Below are 9,691 nucleotides of genomic sequence, written 5' to 3'. Positions count from 1 at the left end.
GTGATAGGTTCAAACAAAAACCAGAACTCTCAGGGCCATCAATCAGCGTCACAGCAAGAGGATGAAGGGCACAGTAAAGAATCTGGCAGATCGCATTGCTTGCAGGCCTTGATCAAACTCCGCACGCCCTGACCCAGATAACATACTTGAGAAATGGAACATAAAAGGAGGACAAATTCTGGCTTCTGTTAGCACAGTGCTCTTCAGATTTTAAGATTTGGGACTGGCCTTTAAGCCTCCCTCTGCAACAGTGAATCCATTTTTGATTTTTATTTCCAGTTCTCTCTCTTCTGTTCAGTTGGATCAAACTTTGGCTAGCATGTCTTCTATGCAGGCTAGGAAACCTGCATGTACCAAAATTTCATTCTGCTGCAGTATTCTTCAAAGGAAAGGAGCCTCGCTTTTTCATACGGCAGTCTTTTCTTCCCCCCTTAAAAATAATCCCCAACTAAACAAACGAAGGTGGTAGTGCGATTGGATCCAAGTTCCAGCCAACATCAGCATCCAAACTATTTTCTTTTAAACAAGATCTATGAGTTTAAGAGCTGTCTGAACCTCAGAAAGCTCCGTTCCTTCATCATTTTCTCTCTTATACTAAGAGAAACTTCTGCAGGTTCGTTTCTGTGGGGCAAGCTAGCATTAAGGCATAGCAGCAGAATCAAAAAGAAAAGCTGGTGCCTACCTGCACTGTAGAGAGGCCTTCTTTGCTGCTCTCCCCATCCCACCCTGGTGGGTAGGGTAGCAGTAACTCTGTGCCTTTAACTGCTGGGTTGATGGGTAAAAATTCAGCAAGGGCAGCTTTTCCTACTACCATGTCATGAAAATTGCTCTCGTGTCTTATATTAATCGCATCTTATCCCTGCAGGAGGCTACATACATTTCTTGCATAAGAAAAATAATTTGGAAGTCCACTTGTGTTTTAAACTGGTTTACAATGTTGTGAGGAGACCTTGCTGAAGGGCTGGATGGATGCCTGCAGGACATCCCTTTGATCTGCAGCTGAGGGCCATTTGGCTGCAGACCCCAGCTCCACCCTGCTTTCCCTTCTCTTCACAGGTGCTGCTTGCTAGGCTGGCTATTTAACAGGGGCACTGGGCAGGGACCAACGTGCGAGAGCACAAGGGCTCTTAGCTTGGGGCGCGTGCATCATTTGCACAAGGTGGAGAACACAAGAGGATCGAAGAGCTCCTCCAACTATGTACTGATGGATACAACACCTGCTGGCTATTGCCTGCTTAAATACACCATGGACGTAGTCCTGCAATTTGTCTAAGTAATGGCCACCAGTATGTTTGATATCTGAATATGTGCTTGTGAGGTGCAAAATGGCTGGTGAATTTACTATTCAAGTGCAGGTGGGTGCTGGTAAATATGGGGGCAGGATTGGCCAAAAGCAACCAGCATCAAGCAACAATGCTCGCTGTTTGTCTAATCACCCTAGCATCCCACCTGCCAACAATGGGGCCATTTCTGCCTCCTCTGCTGTACTAATACTATACAATACTAGATCTGTTAGGAATAAGGTTACGTGCATTGCTGGAATATTGCAGGAAAAGGAAATGGATGTGGCTTGCCTAACAGACTTGGCTACAGGAAAATGACATGGCGTGTGTGTCCCAACTAACTCCCCCTGGCTATGCTGTCCTACACCAACCTCGCTATGGTAGGCGGGGAGGAGAGGTTGCTATTATTCTCTGCGAGTCCTTCAGCTTCCGTAGACTCCCAGTATGAACTATAGCTGGTATTAACTGCATGTTCCTGTCTCTGGGAATTAAAGGCAGATTGGGTATCCTGATTGTTTACAGACTGCCCAGCTCGCCATTAAACACCTTTTCTGAGTTGGCAGAGCTGCTAGCGGATAAGGTGCTGGAGATACCATATCCACTAGCAGCTGGGGGACTTCAACATCCATGCTGAGTGTTCAAAGTCAGGCCCAGCTCAGAAACTGATAGCTTCCCAAGCAATCCTGGGTCTCTCTCAAATAGTGACAGGCCCTACACATGAAACAGGCCATACTTTGGACTTAATATTTTGCACTGAGCCTTTGAGGGAAAGTCTTGCTTCAACGTTGGAGATGCAGTCTTAGAATTCCAGACACATGCTCTATGGAAGTTGCTGTAGGAACATGGAACGCAAAGCTCCTTGAACCTATAGGCACCATTGCTCCTTGTTGACGCCTCCGGCCCCTGGGACGGAAGCCAACCCCATGGTTTACCATGGAGCTGGCTGACCTAAAGAGGGTTGGAAGATGTCTAGAAAGACGCTGGGGAAAAAACTCATATGGAAGCTGATTGAGCATGCTATAAAGGCCACTGGAGGGCCGATGAAGTGGAAATGAAGACGGCAAAGAAATGATATTTCTCAGTAATCATTGCATCGGCTAGTTCATGATCATCCCAATTGTTTAAGATATCCAGACACCTTATAATTCCTAAATCTGAACCCAGGAACAGACAATTAGCAGCGAGACCTTTGCTAAGTTTTTTGCTGATAAAATAGCACAAATACGCTCTGATCTAGATGCTAGCTGCAATGCAGACAAGAGAGAAGAAATGCTTAATGCACCAGCTGGCTTATTTTTAGACTGCCTTGAACTAATTACAATGACAGACCTTAACAGGATTCTGACATCTATGAAAGCCACTACTTGTGTGCTCAACCTTTGCCCATCTTGGCTGTTAAAATCAAGTAAGAACCACGTAAGTGAACCACATAAGTGAGGTCTAGTGTAATTCCATCGCTAACTCATGGCACCTTCCCCTGGCCGCTCAAACAGATGGTTATCCATCCGCTAATTAAAAAGCCTTCCCTAGGCAAAAATAATGTGGCCAATTATCGCCTAGTCTCTAATCTGCTCTTTCTGGTCAAAGTGACCGAGAGAGCAGTAGCTGACCAACTTCCTTGGATAACTCTAACGCTCTGGACCCTCTCCAGTCTGGATTCAGACCAGGGCATGGGACAGAGACGGCACTAGTAGCATTAGCAGATGATCTCCATTTGAACATAGACAAAGGTCATGCCTCTTTATTGCTCTTCCTGGATCTATCTGCAGCCTTTGACACAGTAGACCACACTATCCTGTTACGGCATTTGGAGACAGAAGTGGGCATCAAAGGATGTGCCTTGGATTGGTTTAAATCGTTTCTCATGGAACGGACTCAAAGAGTTGCTGTCAGAGATCAGATGTCTTCAGAATGGGAGCTATCTTGCAGGCTTCTGCAGGGCGCAGTTTTATCTCTTATGTTATTCAGCCTCTACGTAAAGCCTTTAGGAGAACTCAGCTGTGGAGTTGGATGTCATCAATATACAGATGACAGCCAACTCTATAGCTCGGTATCCAGGCTGCCACAAGATTCAGTAGAAATCTTAGATCACTGCCTGACAGCTGTATTGAAATGGCTGAAAAATTTTAAAAAAATTGAAATTAAACCCAGACAAGATAGAAGTGATGCTTGTTGGGAAGGCAGAGATCCTGAAGGATATTGTACTCCCCACGTTCAATGGAGTTCGTCTGACCCTTGCAGACTCGGTTAAGAGCCTAGGGATTATACTGGATCTAGCGCTATTACTAGAAAAACAAGTTAAGGCAGCTGCAAAAAACACTTTCTACAACCTCTCCCTAGCCTAAAAAATGTCTTCTTGACATGGCCAACCTGGCCACCTGGATCCATGCTATGATAACTTGACTATTGTAATGCACTACACATAGGTCTCCCATCTAAACTAACTGAGAGACTCAAGTTGGTGCAAAACTCAGCGGCTCGACTGTTATCAGGAGGGAATAGGAGCATGAACATCACTCCCTGCAGTCACTCCATTGGCTACCCATCAGTTACTGTGCTCAGTACAAGGTATTGGTTATCACAAAGTTCTTCACAGCCTTGGTCCAGTGTACCTACAGGACCACCTCCCTCCCTATGCTTCTCAGCAGCTTTGCTCTTCCGAACAGGGTCTCCTGCAGGTGTCTCCCTGCACATTGGTGAAATCAGCAGCAGCCCATACACGGGCTTTCTCTGTGGTGTCCCCCACCCTGTGCAATGGCCTGCCCGAGGTGGTCACAAGAACTTCCACTCTCCTGGCTTTCTACAAATGATGCAAAACCGAATTATTCAAAAAGGCTTTTTACTTAGATAGGAGGGCTGCAGGGCTTTCTTTCAGCTGGAACGCAGTGGAATGGAGTTCCGGAACCTCTTAAAAATGGTCACATGGCTGGTGGTCCCGCCCCCTGATCTCCAGACAGAGGGGAGTTTAGATTGCCCTCTGTGCCGCTCGGCACAAATAAAATAAACAAATAAAACTTCAGCTCCCCATTTCTACCCATTAAGCCTCTATTAAAAGGGCAGGGCATTTTTCTCTAGATCGGGGTTTATTTTTTAAGGGGGATATTTTTCTCCAGGCCAGATGGTGGATATGTCAAGTATTCTATACAAATCCTTGTTTCATCCCACTCATTGCCGAGACCCAGTTTGGTATAGTGGTTAAGACCACGGGACTCTAATCTGGAGAGCCGGGTTTGATTCCCCACTCCTCCACTTGAAGCCAGCTGGGTGACCTTGGGCTAGTCACAGTTCTCTGGAACGCTATCAGGCCCACCCACCTCACAAAGTGTTTTGTTGTGGGGATAATAATGGCATACTTCGTAAGCCACCCTGAGTGGGCATTAAGTTGTCCTGAAGGGCGGTATATAAATCGAATGTTGTTGTTATATTAAAACATATCACCACCACCACCCCCAGTTCCTAAATCCGAAGCATGTCTTCTGTACCCCTTCCCAGTCCCAGTCAGCAAAAAGGGGGATATTGCAAGGAAAATGCAGTGTATTATACTGGTTAGAATGATTGACTAGCACAGAGAAAAGTTGGATTCAAATCCCCCTCATTGGGGGATGAAACTCTCTAGGTGACCTTGACCAGCCATTCTTTCTCAGGCTAAGCCACTTTACTGGGTTGTGATAAGATTAAAATGGGGAAGGGAGAACCGTTTATGGTGCCCTAAACTCCTTGGAGGAAGGATGGATTAAATAGACCAAAAACAAACAAATCCTCCTAATTCCAAGAGAGCAAACTAATAAAAAATATCTTCCAGGAAATCACACCCAAATGGGTTCCATTTCCTCAGAACTAAAGTAGATTAGGACTTTCACATCTGTATTACTTTGTCATCCATGAGTCAGTATTTGGTGTAGTGGTTAAGAGTGCAAGCATTCTAATCTGGAGAACTGGTTCCCCAGTCCTCCTCTTGAAGTCAGCTGGGTGACCTTGGGTCCATCTCAGCTTCTTAGAGCTCTCTCGGCCCCACCCATCTCACGGGGTGATTGCTGTGAAGATAATACTAACACATTTTGCAAACCACTCTGAGTGGATGTTAAGTTGTCCTGAAGGGTGATATAAATGGAATGTTGTTGTTGAGTGTTGTTGTTATAAAACTTTGGAAGTTGAAACCCCGTTCCTTTCATGTTTTTAAACAGCTGTATATCACAATGTACAAGTGCTACATATTAATCCATTTTTATTTCTTTACCATTCTGCCATCATCATCTTTCAGGCCCCAAGGGATCAGATGGCCCTCCAGAAAATCATGAATTTTGCGAAAAGTCTCGATAAAGATCTGTCTCTAAACCTCCAAGACACTGTAATATTTCATAGTCATCTGTGACCTTCCTTCATGATGTGCACAGAGCTTACAAGTTTCTTAAAAGGTTGCTCATTGTTAATATTTTCTTGCCAGCACACATGAGTTTACTCAGTTTACTGAGATTCTCTCTACACAAGATGCCTCAGTGCGTGTTCGTCGAGTGTAGGGAGACGCAATGTTAGCCAGGAAGGGTAGTTTAAAAAGACAGAGTGGGCAGAGATTGCTCCTCAGAGGATTTGTTAATTTCATCTTCACATCCGCAAAGGCTCTGTCAATTTCACCTTTCTCGTCTAAAAATATGTGGGATCACAACTAGAGCACAGTGAGGAATGGAAATGGGCTGGAGCCTCCCTCTAGAGTCGGGCTTGGACCTGGAGAGGTTATAATAGGCTGAAGTTTCCCTTCTGGCATTTCACAGCCCCTTCTCACATCTCCAGTGTATAGCAAAGTCTTTGCCCTGCCACTGGCTCTGTCTTTTAAAACTACCCTTCCCAACTAACATTGCATCTACAGACGTGTTCTTCATGTGTCAGATGCCTTGTGTAGAGAAACTCTGAGTCACTGACAGTATTTCATATGGGATACTGACAGCAAAAGCTGTTGAAACTATGCTATGTCCTTTACAAAATAATAAGTAATTGTCAGATTAATTCACTATACTCAAAGTATAGTGAATTGAAATCTGTTGATTTCAATATCTTTTTCATAAAACACCATCGCTTTTTAGCACTTTATTTTTACATTGGGGTTAGATGATTAGAGTCAGCCAGCTTTTTCACTCCGTCTCACTCAATTCCCCTGCACACTACAACCCCCATTCTACATGGCTTTTGTCTCTGCAGGTCCCTTGACAGTGCTGGTTCCAGGGTTTGGAGGGGGGGGGGGAGGCAGAGATTGCTGAGGCCTCAATTCCCTGACCACTTGCATGTCCCTACCAGTGTGTCCTTCCCCTTGCCAACACCTGCATGCTGGGCTCACAGATCTTAAGCATGCTTGTGAGCAAGTGGGTGGCAGGGTAGTTGGGGAGTAGGGCTGCCAGGCCTGGCTTGACAACCAACAGGAGTCCAGGATGGGGAGGTGAGAGGGGGCCATTTGCATGACATTACTTCTGAAAACCTGGAAGTGATGTGATGCCTCTCTAGAATTTGCCAGGAACTCTATGATAGAACCATAGAGTTTTCAGTGATTCATAGAAAGGAGAGCCTGATGGAACTGGTATCCCCAGTAGGAAGGCACATTGAGGGAAAGACATCAATGGGGCCCCACTGGAAACCCTGGACCTCAGCAGCTACCCAATCTTGAGGTATGTGGACACCAGCCATGTCCCTTCACCCAGATTTTTGGAAGTTAAAGGGGTTCCCTGCTCTATTTTTCAGCAGCGGAAAAGCTGGTTGGATCCAACCCATTACAGATGGTAGTTTTTTTCTTCTGAAATGCAGCTACAGCCATAGTATTCAAGTGTTAAGAATTCAGCCACATGTTTTGTCTTCAATAACATCTGGAGGAAGTCAGGACGCTGCCTAAGAAAAATTTAGAACTTCACAAGACTGTTGGTGAATTTTGGAGTTAGTGGGGTTACTGGAAGTACATGCATGATAGTTGTACGCACCTCTTTGGGGCGTGTCACACAGAACTACATCAGTACGTTTTCCTTGTGTGTATCTACACTTTGAGATATACCGGCTCTCTTCTTCTTCTTGGAGAGTAATCATAAACACCTGTACCCCCCAGCTTACCAATTTGGAAGCTGCAGTAATGTTCTCTGTAACATTGCAAGCAGGAAAGTGCCTCTGAGCTTATGCGGGGCTCATTTTCCTCCTCACTACTGATTAACCTCAGACCGATCTGTGGGCTGCTTCTTGTGAGTGGCTTCTTCTTCCCTACGGGCATGTTTGGGGCCTTGCCTCTTTGTGAGGGCAGGGCAGGCAGCCGTAGTCAGGCTGCCCATGTACCAACCACCCCACTCAGCACCTGGGATGGAGGGGAAAGAAAAGAGCAGGAATAAAAGCCAATACAGATAAAGGACCAAAGAGATGCACACAAGAAATGGCGGCTGGGGGGGGGAACTAATAAAAGAAAAGAAATGTGAGGAGGAAAAGAAAAAAGGGAACAACTAAGAGTTTATATAGACTAAACCTATTTTTCTCCACATCCCAAATCTACCTCAGAACCCTCAAATCCACTCTAATATACTCCAAACCTAACCCACACTCCCTAAGCCCACCACAAACACATTTCATACTTACTCTAAACACCTTCTTAACCCATTGCAAATGCACCTCAAATTACCCCCATCTAGGGTAGCCAGCAGGCCTGGAGAAAAATGTTGTGTCCTTTTAATAGGGATTAAATATATGGAAATAGGAAGAGTCACTTTTAATGATATGGAGGTAAATGACATCACCTGGCAAATAACATCCTATTAAGCCTCTCTTAAAGAGACAGGACGTTTTCTTCCCTCTGGTCAGTTGGTAATCCTACCCAAAACCTCTGTAAAAGCAAGCTACACATGACTAGTAACAATGGGGCTTCTGGAACTTTCCTAAAATCCCTTCAGTGTTGCTACCCTGTCGACAGCAGGAAATCTTTATTGAACATAGGTAGCTTCCAGCTGCATGCTGTTTTGAAAGAAGCAGGGCTTTTTTCTGGGAAAAGACGTGGTGGAAATCAGGACCGCACAATGACGTCACTTTGAGTCAGCTGGAACAAGGGGAGGTTAAAGCTTAAATCGCCTTCTGCGAAAATGGTCACATGGCCGGTGGCCCCGCCCCCTGATCTCCAGTGGCGCGGAGGGCAATCTAAACTCCCCTCTGTCTGGAGATCAGGGGGTGGGGCCACCGGTCATGTGACCATTTTCAAGAGGTGCCGGAACTCCGTTCCGCCGCGTTCCAGCTGGAAAAAAGCCCTGGAAAGAAGCCTAGAGAGGACAAGGAGGAAAGACCCGCTCAGGAAAACTTCCTCAAACAAAATGAAAACCTTCTGCAAGCTGGTGAAGAAAACTGGTCTGCCTGGTTAATTTCAAGCCAGGTGGCAACTATGATGTACTTCATCCAGACCAACCCCCTGATAAACGCTCACTGAGAGACTTTCAAGCTCTACGAAACTGAGAAGACATAGCTTTCTGCCAGTACACAACGTGAAAATGGGGGGGGGGGAATATAATGATAAATAACATTATGTGCCTTAATTTTTTTTTAAAGTTGGAATTCACTTCATAAATATTTACAACGACTAGATATCTTAGCAAAATAAATGTAATGCTTTTAAAGTGTGCCTTTATTTAATAATTTGTGAGCCTCATTTAAAAAATGAGAGGTTGTCGTAGAACTGATTATAGAGGGTCATAAACGACCAAGGCTGTTGAAGATAGGGGCTGACTTGTATTCACTTCACTGTTTTTTGATATTCCAGTCCTCAGCTTCGAACTACAGACTTCCTGGAAAGTCCACCGTTCTTTGAAAAGCACTGTTGCACTTAGGACTTTGTAAACAAGAACATTCCTAGGATTATACTTACCAAGAAAACGCCACCTCCTGGTGTCAGACTCAGACAGTTCAACATCTTTTGGGTACGTAGTTAACAGAGTGCTTCCATAGCAGAAAGAAAGCTTCAAGGGCACATGCCCAATCCAAGATTATATACAGACTGTTACTATAAAAGCCTTACTTATTGTTAAAAGCTCACTGCCTGCCATTTTCCTCCTCTCTTGTCCTGTAGCCCAGCAGAGAATAAACTAAATTCATGGAAGAGTGCTGGCCTGTTGATGTTTTCCCATTCATGCACTTCAGCTAGTTTGAAGCTTACGGTTGACAACTCCAGCTTTGGAAATTCCTGGAGATTTGGGGCTGGTCCCTGAGGAGGGACTTCTGCAGCTATTTCCTCCAGGGGAACTGCTTCTGTAATCTGGGGATCAGTCGCTGCCAGAAGTGATGTCATCGCACACTGGCTGGGAGTGCACTCACCGCCCAGTTGCCCAGGTTGCCTGCCAGGGACAGATGACCACTGGGTGGCTTGCCACTTCTTGCCGATTACCTGCGAGGGGCAAGGGGACAGAGGA

Source organism: Eublepharis macularius, chromosome 1 (assembly GCF_028583425.1).
Source record: "Eublepharis macularius isolate TG4126 chromosome 1, MPM_Emac_v1.0, whole genome shotgun sequence".
In the NCBI taxonomy this organism is placed as follows: Eukaryota; Metazoa; Chordata; class Lepidosauria; order Squamata; family Eublepharidae; genus Eublepharis; species Eublepharis macularius.
This window is presented reverse-complemented; position numbering follows the sequence as displayed.